We start from the raw sequence: 21218 nt of genomic DNA on the forward strand, positions 1-21218 counted from the left end.
GAATATACAACAATAGAAGAATGATGGCATTTACAATCGTCAAAAATAAGGTTAGTACTAAGAACATGAACAAACATGCAGTAATACTTATAGTATAACAACAAGGTTAAAATATAAGAGCCTGGTGTATGCAAGTAGACAAAATATGTAAAGAAATGTGAATATAAGAAGTGTTAGGGTGAATGATGAGATTATTATTTTCCTAATTTAAAAGTTATGTTTTTGAGGGGGCCGGCCCAGTGGCCTAGTGGTTCAGTTCCGTGTGTTCCGCTTTGGTGGCCCAGGTTTGGTTCCCGGGCACAGACCTACACCACTCATCAGCAACCATGCTGTGGTGGTGACCCACATACGAAGTAGAGGAAGGCTGGCACGGATGTTAGCTCCAGGCGAATCTTCCTCAGCAAAAAAAAAAATATATATATATATATATGTTTTTTTGCCTAATATTTTTTGAAGAAATACATTTTTTAAGCCTGCATTAAATACAGGATAGGTATGTGTCATGTTATTTGCTCACTGTTCAGGGCATAAAATGTCTTAAATCTTTGCATTTCCTTGCATTTTGCACAATGTGTGTGTGTTGTAGATAATCAATAATCATCTGTTAAGTGAATGGGAAATTTAAGTGCCCAAATGATATGTGAGGGAAGTAATAGCCAGAAAATATTTTGTTAAGGAACCTCAAGAGTCAAAGCCAAACTTTCTTCATTGCATTAGGAGCAGTGGTGAAACAAGTTAAGACCAGTCCAATGCTGTTGGATGTCTTACTCCCTCAGATCCCCCACTGTATCCTAAGGGCTGTGGTGAGGCCAAGCTTCCTGGGAGAGTTGACTAAACCACAGGAGGGATCTGTCAGAGGAAAGATGGCAAGTTCTTGTTGGTTTTGCTTTTTGACTTTTTTTTTCCTTTTGTGCTGTGGGTGAAATTATCAATGGAATAAAAGCAGGTGTGCCCATGCCTGGAACTTCTATCTCTTTGCTGCCAGTGTGGAGTTCCCGTAGAAGCCTGGGGCAGCTGAAGAATCTAGTTCCTGACCCCTGGTGTGGGCACTGTCCCTCCTAAGCAGCGCCTCGTAGTACTTGGGTCTGAACAGAAGCTATGGTTCTAGAAAACACCATTTCTTCCTTGTTTCTTTTTCCTTTCTTGCCTCCTCTTCATCCTTCTATACCAGTTTTCTCCCCTGTGAACAGGGCATGAATTCAAGTGCAATGAAACACAGTGGCAGCTACACTAAAAAGAGAAATGATTAAATCAAGAGCTCCTATTTCTGGTTGGAGTTTATTGCTTGTTTGCCTTTGGACAGTGGCCCCTTGTGGGGACACAACTGAGAGAGACCGTCAAAGCTCACGGGTCCCAATGTGATGCTTTGACCTAATTAGTTTATTTCACTGCTGTGTAAAAAGATCCTAGAGAAAAAAACAGACCTTTCCAGGTGTGAGCTATTACCCTGAAATAGCATTTCCCACCTGCACTAGTCTGTGATCATTGTCCATTAGTAGGTGTCAGAGGACACATTGTCTTCTATTCAAGACTCGCAGGACTGGCAGACTTTTTTTAAAAGAAGGAGTGTGATATATTTGCATGGTGGAAAACTATTCACATCTAGTCTGTAGGGGAAAACATGGATAATTTGTCTTGGCAATATTAAAATTCATATATAGGATATAAAAAAAGGAACTTTAGACTAGCTACCCTCCCATTCCTTCCAGGTTACATTGTGATTTAGAAAGCCATTGTTTCTTAAAATTTAAAAGTAACTGGATACACAGTAAGGAAATTTCATTTTTATAGGAGATAGTATAAAGCACGATGTAAGGAATGGTTATGACAAGTGAAGATCTTTATTAAAAAATTAACTGTGCATTCATACACAGTTTAGAACCGGTCAAAACTTAGATTGGACATTAATAATAATATTAATAGTAATAACAGAATTGAAAAAGGATCTGAAGCACTAAACTGAAGTATAATTCCTTCTGGCATATATAACCGTTGTGGACGTGTATAGCCGACCTCCATGGAGCCCGTCCTTTCTGTCCTTTCCAACCTGTTTGTTAGAGTATTTGAACAATGGATGTGTTTTCTCAGCTCCTTTAGCAGAGTTGACTGCACTTTTAAGGCACTGTGCACTGTATTTAGGAAAATTATTGCCCAGAATTTAGAATCTGCAGCCATGTGATACCTCATTTAACCAGAAGAAAGTGTGAGGAAATTGGTCTAAGAGTAGAGTGTGAAGGCTGAAATACTGACCATAATCAATTACAATATGACTACGGAGTTAAGAATTACAGTGCTTGAAACCAAAATAAAAAGACACACAAACCGTAAGAGAAGGGAAGGCCATAAAACTTTATTATACTTTGGAGATTGATAAACTGTTGTTGCTATCATATATAAAAAGACTACATTATTTCCAGTAAACATTGGCCATTGTCATTGTTGACAAGCTTAAAAGGACAATGAGAAAAATAAGTAGAAAGGAAACACAGGATAGAAAAATATGCTCATAGTTGATTTTAATATGTACCATGATTAAGGAATGAGGGGTAATTTATAAATAAAATAATTATGATATGTGGTTTTGATAAGAAATAGAAAGTAGTAGGTAAATAAAATAATTAGATGTATTATGTAAATACAATAATTAAATTGCAATATTGGATTAATGAGTTGTCCTATGTGTCCTTCATAGACTTGTAGCAGAGAGAAACCCCAGTGCATAAGCTCAGGTGTTCAAGTACGCAAGAAACACAGCTTTCTGTATTTTTCTCTAGCTGAACTTAATTTGTATTCTGGGCCCCAATTCCATCAAGTGGCAGAAACTCAATCTCAGTCAGCCCTAACTGACTCTCCTCCAGGACTGTGTCTACAAAATGCCAGGTGGGGGGCCATCTGGCCCTCAGTATCATCAGCTATCCCTGCTGGCTCCTACTGAGACTTCCTCCCTTCAGTCTGGTCTGTGGTCACTGGTCCTTGCAGGTTGCCACTGCAGCCTCCTTGTCCTCATTACAAGGACACATTAAGCCTTCTGAATCTCTGTCCATTTTTAACTGGAGAAATTTTGCTTCTCCTGTATTGCTCTAGGCTAAGGAAAACTCTGTGAGCTGCTCTTAGCCCACATGCCTAGTGAAATCTTGCTTTTAGAGAGCTCCAATTCATTTGAAGTTTTTGTCGTTCTCTCCCAACACTGGGGCAGTATCAGTAAAGCAAACATCCTTTCTCAGTGATGTCATAAGGATCCAGACTCTTCTTTTTTGCCTCTCATTTTCTTTCTCTTCCTAGCCCATGGAATTTTGCCCTGGAGAGGGAGCTGAGATGAGAAGAACAACTTCTTTTTTTTTTTTTTTTGCTGCAGAAGATTCACCCTGAGCTAACATATGGTGCCGATCTTCCTCTTTTTGTATGTGAGCCACCACTACAGCATGGCCAGTAACAGATGAGTGGTGTAGGTTTGCACCCGGGGACTGAATTTGGGCCGCTGAAGCAGACGGCGCTGAACTTAACCACTGGGCCGCTGAGGCTGGCCCAAAGAACAACTTCTTTTATTCACTCTTCATTCTTCCAAATCTTTTGGATTTTGACACTCAACATCTAATAGCTAAATCTTATTTCTTTTTATGTGTTGGTTAGTACTTGAGACAATGAGGATGGAACATTCTAACACTCTGAATTAGGGGAAGGGGCATAAGATAACACCAAGATCAGAAATCACATTGGTGATATAATAATATACTAACCTCCTAGAGAGAGATTTTAAGTAATCAGATAAAATTAATTAAACCTGTATTATGTATTTGCATATATGATACTGAACAACATAGTGATATATTTATTTCACCTATTTCCATATCAGATACTGAATAAGGTAGCAAGTATGTTTCTAGATTTGAAACTGGTTTTTTCTTGTAGTAACCACTGGAAACAAACTGAAGCTATCACATTAGTTCTGTGTAGTCAATTCTGACTGGTCAAACAAATGTGATCCTACTTTATCCAATAATAAATTTTGGAGTGCCTCTAGGAATGCATGCCTCTTAGGTAATGCTCCCTAAAAGTCACTTCTCTGACTTGAAGAATTAAAGTTGAAGAGCAGAGACTCTGGATTCTGCTACATCATGACTGTCTGGAAGGTTTGGCTTTCATTTTGCTCACGGAAGGTAAGGTATATGCTTTGGAAACTAGATGAGCAGCTGTCATGCTTGGCAAGTTATGAAACTGAGGAGACTTGACAGAGGACCAGCCCACCTCCAGTCAAAGGTGTCCATAGGCAGCCTCATTTTCTCCAGGAGACAATTTGGATACATGGCAGCGTGTGATCAGGCGCTTAATTTAGTGCTGGGAATCTCACAACAGCAGTAATGGAGAAAAATTCCACCCAGATGTTATCAGGAGTTGGCCATAGTGATGGAACAATTTTGTGGTGCTCTCCTGGAACATCTTATACTCATGGTACGATTCTTGGTGTATCCACTTGGTAATAATGTGTTCATTTTATTCAGCCTTAAATGGAATTATTTCATATAGATCAATTTGAATAATGTTTGCCAAAGATAAAGACAGTAATCATGTGTAGAATATTTACATTAGATACATAGATATAGATAGATAGATAGATGGATACAGACATTAAGACCTTCAGGAAAGAATTAGATAGGCACTAAGACTAGTTTGTTTGTTTTTATTGTGGCCACCTCATGATCATAATAGTAATAAAACCTTATAACATGCATTACAAGAATTCCTGTGCAGTCTAATTAAATCCAAAATGATTTGAAATCATGAAGTCATACATTAAATAATATATTGTGAGAATGGACAGTGGTCTGCCAGAATAACTCTGTCTGCCTTGATTCTGTGGCATTAAAAATCATATTTTATTGTGTACATTTACCCTGACTCATAGCTTATTTTTATTCATTTTCAATTCATTTATATATGGTTATTGAAATTATAAACCATGTTATATTGTTTTAAACAGCTTTTTCCATAACATTCATGGACTACTGAATTCACAGATATTTATTAACCGTCTTAGTCATGTCAGAACATTGTTCTAGGAACTTAAATCTTGTTCAAGAAGATTTTCCTTCAAGAAGGTCAATAGTGCAACAGCCATGCCTGACGCTTCTTTGCTCGGTATATGAAATATGGGCTGAGAGAATCAAGCCCCTACTTCATTAAGACAGCAGACATATTTTGAAAGAGATTGAACTTTGAATTGCCTTTTAGGGGAAGTTACAGGACACTGTGCTCCAAATATATGTTGTAGGTGTCATGTTAAAGGAAATAATTGAAATATATATTTTTTTCATGATCTAGAGCCTATCAATTAGAATAGGATTTAAATTGGTTTTGAGTCAAAGGATCTTCACTTAGTATTTAATTTGTTTTGAAATATTTAATGAAAATAGTAGTGTTTGGAGGAATAATTGAGTTCCAAACAGAGAAGCATCTTGGTTCTATAAAAGTAGATGCATTAATCCAAAACTCTGAGAAGTACTTGAATTCCCATTCTCCAGCATCTGTTCAGTCATTTATTCATCAACACTAAATACTAAATATTAACTGAATCCCTGTTCTGTGTCAGTCAGGATGGTAGCCTGGGTACAGTAGTAAACTGAACTGACAAGGCCTTCTCTTTAGAGTTTATAATTTTGGCTTATATACGTACGTGTGTTTTGCACAAGCTTTCTCCTGAAGTTATACCATAAAAATTTACCATCATCAGTTCATCAGGTTTTTCCTATTCTATAGATTTTTAGCAGAAATACAAACTTGGCAATAAGATTTTAATGTAGTTAGTTCCTAGGTAGCCTCTTCTATATTCTGTCTTGCATGCTGCCTTGCAGAAAAGGAGTGTGTGTGTGTGCTCCTCGGGGTGGTTTTATTTACCTCTTAGAATCTCTACTCAAACCAGAAGCTAGAAGGCCATAAATAGCATTCATAGTTAAAACTATTTTAAATATAATTCAATCTGGAAACATTCAGAAGGGACAGAGGATTTTATAGTGATGTCTTCATCATTATTAAACATTATTTTTCAATCTTATGTAGATGTACTGAGTGTTAGATAATAAGGAGTTCCATCTGATGTATCATTAAATAAGCCATACCAAATTGTAATTCAATTCTAGGATTCCTTGAATTGTGTAGACTTTTAGTATAGAATTATACTAATCAGGACACTGTACAGAAAAAGAAATTCTAAAGCTAGCTCTATGGTCTTAGACCTCCTTAAAGAACTGTTGAAAATAAACATTACATTTTATATTCATATTCTAGGGAAGGAAGAGTAACAGGAACAAAATACAGTTTAATCTTTGACTTTCAGATGAGGCTGTTTACAAAATTAAACAGATGGCTAGTGTTTTCAGATGAGGGATGATGAACACTTCTCAAAAATGCAAGAATTTATTTCCTTTTATTGTTCTAGGTAGGAAGCAAGGTTTTCTTTAGATATTTGTAAGTTTTTGAATTGACTTTGCTGTATAGAAATTGTCTAAGGGAATGAAGGCAGGTAATGAGATACCAGCAAATTGTTTTAAAAGGAGAGTAGTTGATGCAAAATATGTACTTAGAACTTCTATATCTCATTTATTTTCATTCATATTCCACCTAGAGAGACACTTATAGAGCTCCTTTGTATAACCAGTTCCCTACATTAACCTCTGACACACTGAATTGTGCTTACATATGCCTCCTCCTGAAATGAGCCCACAAATATTTTCTGAATCCCAGGGTCTTTATGATCCTGGTGAGCTTTTATATATTCCTGGTTTACATTTTCCACAACTGCTCTCCTCTGAAGATATCTAATTATTCTATCCTTGCGAAAAGAATCTCTTTAATGTCAAGGGCTGTTTTTTTGTTCAATAAGCAAGTAACCAAAAATGCTCAGATTTTAAATATGTCCTTTTTCTGTATCTGTAGTTCTCCTTCAGTTGAGTGAGCAGTGGTCAGAACCTTCTTGGTGTTGATTCAGCTTCCAGTAACCACACTGATGGCTACATGAAAATAAAAGAATACAAGAGCACCTCACATTACATTACAACTAGCAATTTCATGGAAGACAAAGCAAATCAAACCAATTACCTGGCTTTGGAAAGACAAAACTGGTTAATGAGGGAATGGATAATTTTACAGATATTTTGAAATTGAACAATGTTCTGTAGAACTGGAGTGACCTGCATTTGAATCCTCTTTTCTTTCTTGTTGTGTGAAATTGTCCAAGTTATATAACTTCTCTGTTACACACTTTGCTCACCTATGTTAATAAAATATGCCTAAAAGTTATTAGGAGAATTAAATTAGTATAAAATTTGCAAGAGACATATGAGTATGTGGCACATGGTAGAACTTGAATATATATTTCCTTTATTTGTTGCAGCAATGATTGGGCACAATCCTATTCATTTTATTCTTCAGGAAATAGCTCTTTGATTTTGAGGCTCATTTATCAAAGCCAGAGATTATTTTTAATACTGGGAACGAATGGCAGAGTGGGCTTTGTTTACTTTTTCTTTATGTTAAGGAATGAATATAACCTTTACAATAGTCTATAAAATAATAAATGACTGGTAACAGTAAACAGGTATCTAATGGGCAATCCAGAGAAAATGGGCCATAGAAAATTCTCTTTTATACAACGTGTAATTAACCTGTAGAAGATTTTCCTACACCTGGTTAGACAACAACTAATTGCTGAGTGAGTTTAACAAATGGCTAGATATGGAACTAAAATTAATTAGCGGAAATATCATTGTGCTTCAGGGAATGAACTTATCAGAAAATAATGCATGTACTCAAGATTTATGGTTACCGTACTCTGCCCATGGCTGTAAATTTCTTTCTGGCACCTTGGCTATTGTTGTTTGTGGTCCGTGTAACTACCAGCAAGTTGGCAGCCAGCTGGTATCAAGAAAGGTCTTCCTAGTCTCCACCTCTTGTCTTTGCCTTTTGGTTAACTGACAGCCAAGGAGGCCCATTCAGAAGCGAGAACAAGGCCCAGTTCTTGGTAAAAAGTACCACAGACCCTGGCATATACTTCCTTCCTATTGAAACAGAGACTGCATCATCACAACTCTTTTCTGGAGTCTACAGAGGAAGTTCAGAATTTCCAGCACCAGAGGATACTACTTACAACCAACAAAGAGAATCTCCCATGGACTGTGCTATGTGGAGCCCCCCATTAACAATTAAAGGATTGAGGGAAGTTTTATGGTCTGGGATCTCAAGCTTGCAGTCTATGGGTCCATTGCAGCCAACACATGGTTGTGTGTGTCCAGCCTGGTGATTGTTAAGAACAGTGATTGTGAATGCCTTCAGTCAAGCATGCTCTGCCTAATTTACCACAGTCCCCTCTGCAACCTGTTACCTTAAGATTGTGGATTTGAGTTTGCAATTCTTGATGCAGAACAACCTTTCTTTAAATGAGAAGGAAAACAGTAAGTAGAGACTTTTTAGAATTCCATAAAATACAAAATGACATGCAAAAATAAGTGGGAACCTAAAAGTCTGCAGAGTGAAAAAAGAAAATAGCAAATCCTTTTTGAAACAACTTATAATTAACATGTTGAACATCGTGATTTACATAGTCGGAGAGCAATTAATTGCTGGGTATGTTTAACATAACACAAATCAAATGATTTTTATAGACATTCATCTAAGAAGTCACACAAGAACATTTTCAAGAACACAAATGGCTTTGTGACAGGTTCAAACAGCACACTCTACGTAGCCATCAGTGCCCTTTGTACAGGGCTGGCCAGTGTGGTTGGCCGTGTGTGTCCATCATTTCAAGTTCTTGCTTTAAAGCAAACTCAGGAAGAAACAGTCTTAAGCTCTTTGAATTTTTACTTAAAGATAGATTAAAAGAAGAAATGCAAGGTTTATAAGTGTTCTCAGAGTCATTAATTGGCTGCATTGCTTTATTTTGTTCTAGGAGAGAAAGAGCGTACGAGAGTGTGCATGCAGGTGCGTGTGTAAGTGCATATGTCTGGGTGTGTGTGTGTGTATCACTCGCTCTGTCACTTCCAAGTATTTTGGGGCTAGTACCTCTTAGCTGTGTAGACCTGGAGTGGTGTCAGTTTTGACAGACAACCTCACATGTGTAGCCCCAGCGCAGCAGCTCCTGCTCTTGCTTATTGCAGCTAATCAGGGTGAGGTGCGCTGCTGAAATTGCATTGCTGACTCTTGCTTTCCCACTATCTCCCTCAAGGCAATGTTACTGTGACAGACTAAAGAGTGGGATAGAAGAAATACTGGCTTTGAAAGATTAGATAGAATTTTCCTCTCCTTCTCAGGTTCCAAGCTCTCAGAAAAACTTGAAAGTTTTACTGTTTAATGATCTCCAAGAGGAAAAAAAAAAAAAAAAGAGTTGTCCTAGAAAGGAAAAGAATATGAGTAAGATATTGGGGTCTCAGCCTCTTTCCATGGAGAAATTGACATTGCCATCATTTCCCTCCTATTCTTTCTCATTGCCCAAAAACTCCTCCTGACTGGTATCCCCACTGCCAGTTTTTCCCCAGCTCAGTCACCTTGCCAATGAATACCAAATTCATCTTGTTGAATCATAATATTCCTTATTCTCAAGACTTTCAAAGACTAATCATAGCATTCCTCAATTCCAAAACTTTCAAAGACTTTCCATTGCCTACCAATTAAGACACGCTTATTTGCATGGCATTTGATGTCTGGTGTGATATTGGAGCCCACTTTTCCAACAGCATTTCTCACTTCTTCCTTTCATAAGCTATATCCCCCAGTTTTTCTCAACTAGAGTGCTGTTGGCATTTTTGGAGGGACAATATTTTTTTGTGTGGCACTGATTACAGAATCATTAGCCTCCTTGACTTCAGTGCAATAAATGCCAACAGCACCTCTTAGTCATTGTGACAACCAAAAATGCCCCCACCATTTCTAAACTCCCAATGGAAGTGCTTTACTGCCCTTGGAGATCTGTTCTTGAACTTCACTTACCTTCCTTCCTTGTTCCTTGTTCATACTGCTTCCTAAGCCTGAAATGTTCCTCCCTCGTGTCCTCATACCCTGATTCATGATACTTTAATGAAATTACCTTGATCCCTAGTTTAAAGAGATTTCTCCTTCCTCTTGGAAGGCAATTTATATTCATGGAGTGCCTACCACATGCCGGGCAGTCTTGTTGCTTGCTTTATGTACATTATTTCTACTTAACACTGTGCTTCTTTGCTCATAGTGAGTGATGTTGAAACTCACTCACTTTGCAAGGGCTACCCCTCCCCACCTCTACTATCTTCCTCTCCCCAGAGGGCAAGTTGGAGGTGAAATCTAAGCTTTCTAATCCTATTAGACCTTGAGCATTGAGGTGTTTCTATCCTAGGTACAAAGCACCTTTTACCGATTTTCATAAAGGCAATATATTGACGTAGTTATTGCCTAGACATGACATTTTCATTGCTTACCTTCTGTACCTGACCAGTATTTCCTTAAAGTCAAGGCATCTGATTTATCTTCTTATTTCCTAAGGACCCCAGCAGAATGCATTGGAGTCTCAAATAGGCCTCAAAAAATGTTTGCTGTAAAAAAATGACTAATGTGTTCCAATTTTAAGTGCTTATTTTAAAACTCAAAATAGTTCAAAAGAGTCAAGATCTAGAATGTCAGAATATTGGTTGGGAGTGGGGGTGGTTGAGTGAGAACAGCTTAAAAAATTAAAACTAAAGAAACTTAATGAAGTTAATTTCAGCTTTTCAAACAAATACATAATAACAATGTCATGGTATGAAACCGATATAAAATGCCGGGAAAACTTGATATTTTGAGGATATTAAGGGGTAACGATGCAGAGCACATTAAGAAGGACAATTGCACAATTCCCATTACCATCAATGAAACTCATATGGTAAAATTCACTTCAGTGGAATCCTGACCTCAACTGTCATTGGACGTTACTAGTCATGGTCTGTGATTTTCTCCTATAATTTGAGGCAATTTAATTTTCTGCCCGCTTCACAGAGAAATGTCAGGCTGAACGACTAGAGCATTGATGTTGAAAATCTTTCTTCACATGTTGTATTGACAGTAAAATTGATTCCGTTATCCTTGATATCACCAAGTAAAGGTAAAAACTGAAATATTTTTTCATATATACTCAATTTGAAAATAAGAATTTGGACACAAATTATAGTCATACTTATAAAACATCTTAGTGGAAATGTGAAACATTAAAAAGAAATTTTAGAAAACAGATAAGAAAAGCCATTATTGAAAAACAATAACATTATATTATTTGCATTCCTCTAAAATTTCAGGATCAACTATGTATTGGAAAAGACTCAATACTTGGATTTTTTGTTCATTTTAAATTTCATAAATCAAATACAGAATAGTGGTTGAAAGGACAGTCTCTGGAAGCAGACTGCTCACGGATTGGCTCTACTGCTTACCAGCTCTGTCATCTCAGGTAAGTCACATAACACTGCTGGGCCTCAGTTTCCTTATTGACTAATTGAAAGTGCTGGAATTGCTAGGTCATTAGATTGTTGTGAGGTTAAAATGAATTTAAAGCATTTTTAAGAGTGCTTAGCACATGGTGAATATATAATAAATGTTCATTTTCATCTTATAAATATGGTAGATATTCTATTGAAAAAACATAAACTCATTCTCACATTGACTTTACTATTATGCTGTTTCAAAATATATTTGACATGATTATTCTATTTCATGGAAAAGGATATCAATGTAACACATATGTTATATAATTATTTTAGAGGGCTGGATTCATAGATCTCAATAAATAACCAAGAATGGGACCTAGTCACTAATTCGTATGCAATTTTTTATCTACCTACTCTTCTGTTAATGTAGCATAGCCATTCAGTCTAGCTGCTTGAATGTAGGGACCATTTCTTACTGGATTCTTCATCTTTATCACCTAGTAGGCAATTTGGCACATAGTAGGCACTCAGTAAATATTTGTTTAATCCATTAATCTTTCTCAAAACAAATATTCCACTTTATTTCTACATTTCTTCATCTAGCCAATGCACCCAACCATCTTTTTTTTTTTTTTTTTTTTTTTTTTTTTTAAAGATTTATTTATTTATTTTCACCCCAAAGCCCCAGTAGTTAGTTGTATGTCATAGTTGCAGAGCTTTCTAGTTGCCGTATGTGGGACGCGGCCTCAGCGTAGCCGGAGAAGCGGTGCGTCGGTGTGCGCCCGGGATCCGAACCCGGGCCGCCAGCATCAGAGAGCACGCACTTAACCGCTAAGCCACAGGGCCGGCCCCACCCAACCATCTTTAATCATGCCCTGGAGTCTTTGATCATTTGTCATTACCATCTGAGGAACAGTTTGATCTCCATCACCTCGTGATTCCTATACGGTGTTTCTAATCCACCTTAGTCTCTGCCTCCTCAAACTTCTCGCAACCAGATTCAGTGCAATAGAATTTAGCACCACATTGATTTAGTCGCATGTTGAATTTGACTCTTCAACTAGATCATATGCATATCTTAAGGACAGAGATGAATTTGATACTTCTTTTGTAACATCTCACACTTGGTCCTCAACACAATAATAATTAATTGATAACTACCAACACCCACACTAGGACTTCTTCTTATGTGCCAAGTTAATCTCTCTACTCGAATTATTCTCTTTTGTTCCAGTGTTAGAGTGTAGTTGTTCCAATGTTAAAGGAAGGACGATCTGCAATATTGCATGTTGTATATCGTATATATACATATATGAGTGTATTTATATATGTATGAATACACACACACATATATTATCATGTGAGGTTAGGGATTTGGAGGGGGATTCTAGCTTCTAACTCAGAGACACTAAATGAGTGCATATTTTCCTTATACTCAGAGATCAACTGGAAACTGAATCAGTTTGTACCGCTCTCAGTTTCTGTTGTTATAGGGGATGGAGGATGGTAGAGCAAATACCTTGGAGTTTACTGTGAGTCTAACACAGCTATTAATTAGTTATAAAGACCATTAAGATTGAATTAATATAATTTCACTTGCCATTCTAACATATTTTGCATTTCTAAAAAATTGATATGCCTGATTCTATATCTCTAAAGAATCAAAGAGATTCAAAGTTTTAGTGCAGATTTAATCAAACAATGCAGTGTTTTACTATATGAATTTTAACCAAATATTTTATAATAAATAATAGCTCACAATAATTGAAGGAGACACTATTTTTGTCTCATTTTATAGATGAAACTTAAACCCCAAGAGGTTAAATAATTATTCAAGATCACACAGGTTAGAAATGGATGAGCCAGGACTCAAACGTAGGACTACCATACCATATCGCTGGCACACACCAAGTTGCCTAAACAGAGCCTCTCTCACCCACTCCCTTTCTGAGAGCCCATCTGCACGATAGTCACTCTCCTGGTCTCTCTCAAGTCAAGGATGGACATATAACCTAGTTCTGGCCAATGGGATTAGAAGAAATGCCTTCTGGGTCTTTAATTTTCTACCCTGGCAAAAAAATAGAAAGATGTGTTAAAAGAGGCCTAGTTTTTCCCCTAATTTTAGATATTGATGTGTAAGGATGCAATGCTTTGAGATTCTATAGCCATCTTGCAACTGAAAAGAGATCAAGAGAATTACAGAAGAAACGACTCAGAGGCCGTACATTTTTAAGCTTCTGGATCAACACTGTACCTCATTTCTTATGAGTGTCTTGTGCTGTGAGAAGAATAATCTTTATTGCTTAAGTTACTTTTTGTTTCGATATTGTTACCTGCAGTTCAAAACCTAACAGATGAAAATATAAATTTCTAGGATTTCTTCAACTCTTAGATCTTGTCATAAAATATGACATTTTACTTCTTCCAACTGGCAAAATTAGTATTCCCATCTGAATATTTATAAGCTTCTTAAACTCTTTCAGGTTTTCGTATGGGTATGATTGTATTTATAAGACTCTTTTTTTAAATATATATACAATTATTTTTTATTCTTGGCAAGACACAAAATAAAAACAATAATTCTATTTTTTCAAGTTTAGTTTTTACTAATTATTTCATTAGATTACCACTTTAGTTCATGAATTATTAGTTTTAACAAATGTTATAAATTGCATTGGCAAATTTTATGAAGAAAACCTTAATTTTTAAAATGTGGATCCATTTTAATTATTTGACCTTTTCATATCATATAATAATCACTGTTAGGCAAATGGAAGTATATTTCAGTTTCATTCCCTTCCTTATATCTAAATTGAACTTAAATTATACTTGTATTAATAATTCTGTATCTATCATTTGGACTTCACCACCCCCCTCTCACTTAAACAAAGAATCATACATGAGGAAATATAAATCTTTCCTCCTTTTTAAAAATTTTGTCTTCGGACAACACCACACCTGTCCACATTGCCTTACTGGCCTTTCCCTGATCAGATTGAAGGTAGGAATTAACCACTATTTAAGAAGATTTTAGATTCTGTGTAAGAGAGTGTACTAAGTTCCCAGTTTGTTTTATTTTTTGTTTGTTTTCATAAAACATTGGTTCATTAGGAGCTAAACATTTTTAATATTTGAAAAATACATCATCATTTAAAGCTAAGAGTTTAATTTCATTGTGAGAAACTGGGATGTGAAGACTTAGATTTATTAACATTAATAGAAGCAAATGCATAATTTCTAAACCATTAAGATAATAAAATCATCCCTTAGGGAGACTTTCAATTGAAGGAAGCGAAAAAAAACCCAAACAAAAAAACTCCTTAGTTACGCCTGCCATTCACTCTATAATTTACCTGCAGTGCCTGACTGTGACGTCAAAGTACATAACACTGCAGCTTACCGAGCTCATTTCAAATCTGAATCTGTAATGACAAAGTACCAGTTTCAGCCTTCTGTGAATAAAACCAGTGAGCAAAACTCAGAGGTTTAGGTGTATCACTGCCATCACTCTCTATAATATGAAATTTTGAGAAGAACAAATCGGTAGGAATTCCTGTGGTAAGATGTAATATAATGTCCTCTGAAGATTCTGTTACATGTATTATTTAAATACATATGTTTGACTCAAGGTAAGAAAATACCCATTCTCCACCTGAGTACATAATAGAGGTTCCATCAATGTTTGCTGATTTGAAGTGTATGGAGGACGGATGTGTGGGGGAGGTGTTGGGATAGGGGATGGAGAAGGAATGGGAGAAGCAACACCAGAAAGAAGACTAGGGACCCACAGACAGTGGAGAAAAGCCCATTGTGTGGGAAGGGCACTGAACAGCTATGCATGGACTCAGATTGGAATTCTGTATTTAGCTTTAGTGTGCATTGTGAAGTTCATGCCACATAATCTGATTTAGAGGAATTAGGAGAAGAGACAAAGGAAATACGATTTGGCTCAGGGTAACTATAAAAACATCTAAAGTAGTAGGCTCTCGCTCTTGTTTGAAATAGAGCTCATTTCCTTCATCTCATATTTCCATAAAGGGAATGAGACTTCTGATCCACTGTGCAGGAGAGAAGGTTATTAAAGTGAAAGTTTCTGATACCTCTCCTACACAGCTTTCCCTGAAGAGGAGGTGGAGCGATTTACCTGTTGGTCAGATGAAGGAACCTGACATCCATTGGACCATGCCCCAAAGATGGGTGGAGATTCCTTTGACTAAAAGAAGAGAGCAGTCCTGTGTAATTCTCGCTCTCTTTCTCACTCTCCTTCCCTCTCTTCTTCACTCACTCCCTCTTTCCTTCTCTCTCTTGCTTCTTCAAGCAAAGCATTACCCCTCCCGTTTGTTTCCAGTCTGCCAGTAACTCAAGCAGAACTTTTTCATTGCAGTGGTCCATTTGGAGTTTGAGGTAGGAGGCCTGAGTTTTCCATTATTGTGTGTAGCAATAACAAAGCCAGGACTGTATCTAGATTGTTATGTGGCTCTCTGTGTCTGCTCACAATTGATTGGAATCTACAGGAGGAAAGGGTCGACAACTTGGCTTACCTTAATGTCCAATAAATCAATGAATCCTAGGGAGCATCAGCTCTCAAGAAAAAAATATATTTAGAAGAACTCCTCTGTGGACAGAGTGGGGAATTTGAAGACAGATACCTTTGTTATATAATTCTGTGCAGAAGTGAGAAGTCAATAAAGTTTTGTATCTTACTCAGCTGTTTCTTATAAAAAATTAAAATAATAAAAATACCTAATAATAGGTGTCATTGATTGAATATATTATTATAGGCCAGGTGCTGTACTATGCACTATATGTTTATTATATCAATTATTGGAAACACCTTCAAACTACAGATTGACCAAGTCCTATAACTAAATAATGACTACATTTTGCTGTAGACTGTAAAGCCAAATGACTGACAAAAGAAGATTTATGCATAATAACTAAAAACATGGCTGTAGTGATGTCACCTCCTGTTCCATGCCCATTTCAGACTTTGCTCATCAATCACAGCATAATCAGTCCCAATCAATCTGCACTGACCCAGAGAGATGAAATCTATTTTCCATCCTGGTGCTATCATAACCCCAGAAGGGTCTCAACTCTTGATTTGCTATGCTTAGATGTCACTTAAAATTCTAGAAATCTCAGTAGCTTAGAATAATTTTCCAAATAGCAAGTCATAGGCTAAGCCCACATGTACTGATAAATCAAGAGAGTCATCTTTAGTACTCTTCCTTAGTACTCTTCCTGTTTTGTGAACTCTTTGGGTGGTATCTAAGTCTGTGATTATCCAAAATATAATAGAAATCAATGAAAGATTTTTTACTAATGAAATACTTTTTAATTTAATCATTTTTGCCTATTTAAGATCTCATTTTACAGACTATGAGATGCAAGGAAAATGTGCATATAGAACAGACCAATGAAGTCTATTAAATTCTACATAGCATTTCAAAATTGAAGGGCTTTTGAGTATAGTGACTTAGAGCACAGGCTTTGGTGTCAAATACCTCTGGGTTCAAGTTCTGGCTCTGTCACTCTCTTTCTTTGTGCAAGTTACTTATAGCTCTTTGCTTTCTTTGTGCAAGTTACTTATAGCTCTTATATGCATTTTGATTTCTTCATTTGTAGAATGGAGTTGACCAATAGTACCCATTGCATAGGCTTGATAGAAGGACTGAGTGAGATAAGGTATCTGAAAGCACTTAGCATGGGGCCTGCATATGTGTAGGCAAGTATTATTATCTATTATTGTATATTAATCCCGAAGACAGAGGAGATAGAGTGCAGAGCCTTCAAACCATGCTCCTCATAGAGAAGATTGGCAGGTACCTCAATGTCTTTCTTTTCAACTCTGCTTTTATCTAATTCACATACATGGATTTGGCTAAAATTTCATTTGAACAGAGTAATATGTTACTTCTGTTTTAAAATGATTGGTCTAATGAAAGGATATTCCTCTGTAAGTACTGACAAGATGGGTGACGTTGGGCAATTTACCTAACTTCTCTACTACTCTGAACCTATTTCTATAAAATAATCGCATTAGTTTGGATGATCTTTCATAATCTGTACAGCTCTCAAAATCTATTCTTTAGTTGATATTAATTATTTAGCATTAATTCAACACTTCAAACTTTAATTCATTTGCACTTATCTTTGGGTTTTTACAATATTAATATCTTTATATCAACATGGTACCTAGAGAAATTCAACTACTTATTTCTGTTTTCTTGGCTTACTTTCTTTCTGGAAATATCACAGTAAGGAAATGCAATCTCATTACTACGAAACTGAGTATCGTATTAGCTACAAATATGAAATTATAGTCATGCTTAATAACATGTGTAAAGCAGCACAGTAAGAATAGATTTCATCTAGTATTTCACCTTTTAGAATGTATTATTGAAAACTATATAAAATTTTATCAAAGAGAGAAGATGCCGAAGCATTTGATCTCATTAAAATTTCATGAAAAAAGTCTGTGCTTTTGCTTACATGCAATTTTGTATGGAAAGAATCCATACTATTTATCAGGTTCTCAAATTGTCGGTGACCCAAAAATCAGAAACTATTCCCATTACTTCTCAACTGCTTCCTGTCAAATCTCACATCACCTGCCTTCTCTCCCTTCAGTATGCTCCTCCATATTTAGCAAGTGACAGACAGGAAGAAAAGTGGGGATTGCAAGCCCCTATCGTCTGTTCCATCTCAGAGTAATGTATATACGTTTTTAAAAGTGGAATGTAATATTCATTCTTTCATTAAATGATTATTTATCGAGCACTACATTGATCAGCGGTCTTTATTCCAAGTAACAAAGCCAAGTATGGCTCTATAAACAGAAATAAGTTATGAAAGGATATTGGATAATTCACAAAACAGTTGAAAAGTTTAAAGAACCAAGTATAGGCCTAAGCAGCCAAGAATTACACCCAAAACTATGCCTCAGAAAGGGCAGCTAAGGGAAGGACATGCTAACGATCCCCTGCATCATATGTACTAACTCTCCAGGCCATGTTCTTTGTGAATGTCTCTGCAAGGATGAGCCCAGATCACAAGTCTGGGCCCAGGATACAAGGGAGGCTAAGGAAGCGAATATTTAACAAATGAAACTCTTTGATATCAACCAAGATTCATTAGATGAGAGAGTTCCCACAACCTAGAAATGGATTCAAATGCTAGAAGGCCAAAATGAGTAAAAAGGTCCACCATAACCATACAGTGCACGTTAGGTCCTGTACGTAGCAGCCGTGAGAAAATGAAAATGAATAATTCACGTACCTTGTTTTCAAGAGAGACAGAGTCTAGTTAGGGTAACGGGGAAATGGAAAATTTGGATCTTATGTGCTAGGAGCTATAGGACTATAAAACAAGAACTCTAGACAGAGAAGATGAAAATATATACCAGAATTACTTAAGAATTGCCCAATTATTAAATTTAAAGCAAGAAAATGAATAGAGCATTCTTTCTACATAGAAAACCGTTGGGTTTTCATCTTTGACTCTTCTCTTTCTCTCACACCTCACATCTGATCCATCAGCAAATCCTGTTGACTCTTCCTTCAGTTTGTATCCAGAAAAGTATTATTATTATCATTGTTATTGTTATTGTTATTTCCTAACTCCTACTGTCTTTATAAAACAAAGCAGCCTATATAAATCAATTAAAATAGAAGTCAGAGCCTGTTCCTCAGAACCTTCCAAAGGTTCTCAATCTCTCCCAGAAAAAAAGCCCAAATACTTAGAGTGGCCTACAAAGCCCTACAAGACCAGGCCTGTCACCTCTACCCCTACTGCTCTGGCCACTTCCTCCCTCATTCCCTACATTCTAACCACGCTTGCCTCCTGGTTGTTCCCCCAGCATAGATGTGTTCCTGCCTAGGGTGCTTGATCTTAATTTGTTCTTGTTTGTTCCCTCTGCCAAGAATGCTCTTCCCTAAATTATATGCATAGCATGTTCCTTCCCTCCTTTAGTCTTCACTCAGTTATACCTTGTAGTGAGCCCTTCTCTGAACACCCTATTTACAATTTCAATGACTATTCCCACCCCCAGCATGGCACTCCCCATCCCACTTCCTTGCTTTACATTTTTCCGTAGCAGTTATCACTGTCTAGTGTTTTATATCATTTGCCTATTTATTTTGTGTACTGTTTGTATCCCTCCTTCTCTAGAATATAAGCTTCACAAGAGCAAGGATTTTTGTCTGTGTGATTAGTACTCCATCCACAGTGCCTAAAACAGTAAGTTCCTGGCATACAGGAAATACTCAATAAATATTTGTCAAATAAACGATTGGATAAAGACCCCAACTGAAGGATAAAAACACATAGAAATTTCCCTTTCTGCCTTACTTTTTTCCCCTTGTGCCTTGGAGTTTATTTTTCTAGTAATTTAATTTCAGAATCTGTTATTTGAACATCATATTTCCATCCTCACCCCTGTGAACTCACAGTCCAGGAATCCTCCTTCTCCCTCAGATAAATGCCAGCATAAAGACAATTTTCTTATCTTCCAAATATCAGAGAGAAAAGAACAAGGAAATAGTTTAATTAATAAATGGAGACTGCATCTTCTGCTTGTTTCTTTTTCAATGCCTCCCTCCTTTGGCTTCTCTCTGCTAATGATTCTCATCTTAGAATTTAATCTATGCAGAAATATAAATGCTCCCAATTAGAAGGAAATGTTTCCCTTGTTCAAACTCCGGAAGAGGGAAATTCTTTTCCTAAGTGCATCCCGGGCCACCAAGTTCCTCCATAACTAAGCATAACGTTATTATCTCTGTGTAGACTCGGCTGAGCTCTCCTTAGAGAATTTTATTAAGTGAGTACTATAGACCAGACACCCTTTAGGAGCTTTCAAAGCTGTAATGTAATTTAATTCAAACAACAATGTTAGAGCTCTAAATTATTATCCTCATATTACAGTTTAGAAAACTGAAGTTGGATAAAAATAGGCAATGTCCCCAAAGTCAGCTGTCTAGTGATGGAGCTTACATCCAAACTCATGTTGGCTTGACTCCAAAAATGGTTCTTTTTCCGCTTTCCTACATCCCGATTGCAAATGTCTCTTCCTGCATCGTCTCTCCTCTTGCATCATTCCAGTTTTATTCTCAGCCCCTAAAGGCGTCTGCAAGTTACTAAAAACCCTGAGAGAATTTGTTTCATCACCATGACCTTTTTTTTTTTTTAATTTTAACATTTGAAATTGGAATCTAGAATATAAACCACAGAAACAATTATCCATTTTGAACACACGTAGGAAAGTAAGTTACAAAATAAGCTAAAAACAGCCTGTGGAAGTATCAGGGGCATTTACATACTGATGCTAATTGTATTTTGTAGGCTAAAGAGAAACTAGAGGCAATCTCCCTAATTTAAGGGTTCAGCCTGCTGCTGACCACTTTCTTTCAATCCAAACAAAAAGAAGCACATAGAAGACAAAAGGATTTAAGAGGCTTGACACTCTTCTTTACAAATTCAACCAAGACAAGTAATTCTTTTTCTTATAGACTATTAGAAAAAATTAATACCTTACTAGATATTTAAGGGAGATATTTTTTTTGCTGCCTTGATATATTACTTGGAAAAAAAGGGAATACATGTCCCTTGTTTCTCCTTCATGCTTTATTGTTAAACCTAATGTCTGACTTTTATGCTACTGTCACCTAGCACCTTCCACGTTCCTAGATGCCAAAATTCACATGAGGCAATGTGCTGCCTAGAGGCCTCCTTGGCTGTGGTTATGGTGTCATTAGCACCCCTGCCCCAGGCACCCTGGCTTAAAGGACTTTCTCTTAC

General features: G+C 36.7%; 1 long non-coding RNA gene across 2 annotated transcripts in view; it reads left to right on the forward strand.

Moving 5' to 3' along the window:
- Positions 1-11651, forward strand: part of LOC147918252 (uncharacterized) — a 708236-nt gene extending 696585 nt beyond the window's left edge. The window contains exons 3-4 of one of the 2 annotated variants that reach the window (XR_015552017.1): positions 6931-11101; positions 11292-11651. This is a non-coding gene — a long non-coding RNA (uncharacterized LOC147918252). Of the gene's footprint in view, positions 1-6930; positions 11178-11291 lie in introns of those variants that run through there. The other variant, XR_015552014.1, reaches the window with a different exon arrangement.
- The last annotated feature ends 9567 nt before the right edge of the window (positions 11652-21218 follow it).

The sequence above is a fragment of the Ceratotherium simum genome, chromosome 1 (genome assembly GCF_057802395.1).
Source record: "Ceratotherium simum simum isolate JZ-2026a chromosome 1, ASM5780239v1, whole genome shotgun sequence".
NCBI classification, from domain to species: Eukaryota; Metazoa; Chordata; class Mammalia; order Perissodactyla; family Rhinocerotidae; genus Ceratotherium; species Ceratotherium simum.